Genomic DNA, 4,052 nt, shown 5'->3' on the forward strand with positions numbered 1-4,052 from the left:
TACTTTTTGTTTTCTGTGAGTAGTTCATTACTTATTGGCACCACAAGGTTCTCTAGGCTTATCTTGCATATTTCCTTCCCCAGCTGTAGAATCAACCATTTCTCCAAGGAGCTCTAGTTCTTTTTATTGGAGAATGGTATTAGAAACCAAGATCTGGGCACTGGATATGCTCTTTGCTACTGGGATAATTGCTTCTAGGCCCTCTCACCTCACAGAGCAAAGAAACACATGTATATATACTAACCCCTGTATATACAAATATCTATAAACATTTCTGTATGTAATCAACCATATCTATATAAAGCTAAACATCAGTTCATACTGTTTGTCTCCAATTCTCAGCTATTACCACATGGATCACTTTAGCCTCTTCTCCTAGTTTATCCGTAGATTCCACTCCAACAACAAAAAATCTCATTCCCACCATCTGCCATCCATTTACTTAATTTTTCAATTCCAGTATACATATATCAGTATCAGAATAGTTTACCTGTAACTCCATAAAAAGCAACTTTATCAACTAGATTATAGGACTTATGTGCAGTGCCTTTCACCTTTAGTCTTAGAGCCTACTCATTTCCAGTTATTTAGGTCGGCATCTTTACCCCCCTTTCCCTTCAGTGAGGTTGTGTCATACGTTTGTAATACAGATATTCTCTTTTCCAGTCTGTGTTCTTTCCTGGATCCCCCAAACTCCTAAATAAATTTTTAAATTTTCGTACATAAATGTTCACTCTTTGAGCTGTAAAGTTCTATGGGGTTTTTTTCAAATGCCTAATATCATGCATCTACCATTACAGTATCATACAGAATAGTTTTGCTACCCTAGAAATTCCCTTTGATCCACATATTCATCCCTTTCCCTTCCCTTAAACCCCTAGCAACCACCAATCATTTTATTGTCTCTATAGTTTTGCCTTTTCCAGAATGTCATATAGTTGGAATCATGCAATACGTAGCCTTTTCAGACTGGTGTGTTTCATCTAGAGAAAAAAAAAATCTAAAGTAAGTAATTAGAAAACAATTGATGTAAAGTATAGAAAAAAGAAATCTAAATATCTGATATGGATTAAAACTTATAAATACTAAATTTAAAATACTTAGTCTTTGTAGCACTTGGAGGCTTTAGGAAACACTCAGCAATCATCCTTCATGAAAAATTCCTTAATTCTAAACCCTGTAAATCAATGCAGGAAGGTTCAGCAAGAGTGCACTGGCAGTCTAATTGCTGGGAATAGCTGGTCTAAGGGGGAGAGGTAACCTCTAAAGGAACTAGGATTTATCCACAGCTAGAATTCAAGCCATTTCAGGGATATGGTTAAGAGAGTAATTTTATTCTAAATTTGTTTTTTCAATACCAGACTCTTTAAGAGACCATATTATGTTTAAAAACCAAATACCCATAGGTATGATACAGTTAAAAATAGCCTCCACATGTCTTAATAGTGTACTATTTAAAGTGCAAAAATTATACCACACAGAAGCATGAAAAAAGAAATGTAATGATCAAGCGGTTAAAGGCTATGTATTCTACTTAAGCACAGCGATTGTTTCTTGAAAAACAGCATTTAGACCAACAAGTACGTTCAAACCGTTAAATGTTTTTCGTTACTATTAAATTAAGATCTCTAGGTAGCAAGATGTTATTTAAATCTGATACTGGTATAGATATAGATTAAAAAAAATAAAGCCTTATGAGTTATTCAGATAGAAGATGCAAATCGTGTTTCGATTCTAGACTTCTAGGTACAGCTTAACTCCAATCTAAGTCAACTACTGGTAATATTGTGGTGTCCTCGTTTCATGCCAAAGCCAGGAAGTCCTGAACCAGAAATCTTCCAAGAAAGCCTATTCTTATGCGATATTTAATCTGATCTTTTGGCAAAGAAAACTAAGAATAATTTTGGATTGGGCTTCTGAACTTTTTGGCTGCTTATCTAAAAGGAATAAAACCAAACTACTGAAGACTTTTGTACTTCTTAAAAAATTTTCTTACTCCAATAAAGATGTTAAAAAATTTTTTTTTTCTGTAGGGAAGGAAGATTGTTATATCATTTCTTGCAAAAAAACTAATCAAAGAAGTTTATAGTTTTGAATTATGGCTTCTAGATTTGGGCCCGAAAATTCAACTTTTCTTCATTACCTAAAAATAATGAGAAATAAATATCTATTGGCTCCTCTTAGAACAGACATCGCTTTCCAAATCTTCAAGATGTCTTGGCTAAAACTACATTGCTTTAAAAATGGCAGACTTGGGAATAATTTAGGTTCAAAAGGTTTAGGGAGCTGAGAATGCAGGAACATAGAATGCTCGAATTATCTAAGATTTTGCTTCCCTGAGTCCTTTAGGAATCAGTTAGCCAGTGGAGGGGAGGGTGAGTTTTCTACAGGATTCACATTTTCCACCTACAAATTGGCAAATATTTAAAAAAATTTTAACTTGGTAAAAGTCAGAATACAAGGAAATGTACACCTATACATTGTTGATGAGAGAGTAAATTCTTATTGGAATATTTTAGTAACAAGTGATAGCCCTTAAACCGCACATATCCTCAACTGGGTAATTCTGCTCAGGGAATGGAGGTCCAAGGATTTACTTACAAAGATATCCATCATAGCAGTTATAATGGTCAATGTCAGAAACATCAAAAAGTCCAACAATATGCATTATTTGATTTTAATAAATAAAAATACCTAACACATAAACTATCCTTCTACATCTTTTAACTTTCCCAATAACCCTATAGGGTAGGTACTATTGTGATCCCCACTGAGGAAACTCACATACAAGGAGATTAAGTAATTTGCCTAAATTCATACACCTAACAAGCAGTGGAGCTGGGATTTGAACCCACGCAACCTAGTTTCAGAGTCCATACTCTTCATCACAATGAACTGTGGTTACGGCTAATATCAACTGAGTTCCTACTACCACATCCATCAAGCCAAGCACTTTACGTGTGTTAACTCATCTAATCCTCACAACACCACTGTGAGGGGTGCACTCTTGTGGACCCTCTTATTTTCTTTATCTTACAGGTAAATGAATGGATGTCATTCCCAGTAACAGGAAGATTTCTTTCAAGCTGGTTTTCTGTCATCCTCCCTCACCCCTTTCTTGCTGTTCTAATGAAAGAATAATTCATTAAGTCCCAGCAGCTCAGAGTTTCCTCTCTCATAGAAATCTATCCCTTCCTTGAGACATGGAGAGAGATATGAGTTAAAGATTTTGGATGTCTTTTTTATTATTATTAATTTCAGAATCATTTTCTTGAGCAGATATTTTTTGGAGACTGAATTTTAAGGTAGTGACTCTTCTGGTTTCATTGAAAATGGAGGAAGGGTACAGAGCTTAACTTTGATTTATATTAGTATGTTTTAATCAGGCAAATGGAATCAATGTGCCTTTTATTCCATCTTTTACTAGATACAATATATATATTACTTTTGAAATAAGAAAATTAATATTAAAATTTCTTTTACTTTTAAAAGTGAATATACCTCAAAGTAGATGAGGTATATTAGGTATAAAGTAGATAACTTCTTGAATTAGGAACCAAATATCTGTCTCAAGCTCCATTCGAGAGACAACTGGTCACCTCTGCCATTATAGTGTAGCATCATATTTGATTATTTAATATTGTGCTTTTTGGTCCAGCAATTTCTCTAAATTTGTGACTTTCAACTCTCTTTAAGAAATAGCTAAAGCTATTTTTGCCTCCAGAAAAAGATCATACAGTAAGATTTCTAAAAGACCCCTCTTTCTAACACTAACCCCTTAAAATTTTTTTGAGCCCTCGTTCCAGCTGCCTGAATCAGATCAGAGTTTGGTCCTTATTAAACGTGTTAAATTTTTGTAACTTCTAGCAGACAAAAGTGCAAGAAAAAGGCTTTGAGACTCAAAACATTTGAGAGTCAAAAGGCAAGGCCCTGAATGACCTAGGTAATAAAGTGAGTGCATAAATAATCCATTTGGAGGATCTTTGGACTGAAAAGGGGAGTATGAGAGTTGAAGAGGAAGCCAGGGAGTCTGGACTGATGAGTGTCCCCAG

This window comes from Lipotes vexillifer, unplaced genomic scaffold (genome assembly GCF_000442215.2).
Source record: "Lipotes vexillifer unplaced genomic scaffold, Lipotes_vexillifer_v1.1 scaffold155, whole genome shotgun sequence".
Lineage (NCBI taxonomy): Eukaryota > Metazoa > Chordata > Mammalia > Artiodactyla > Lipotidae > Lipotes > Lipotes vexillifer.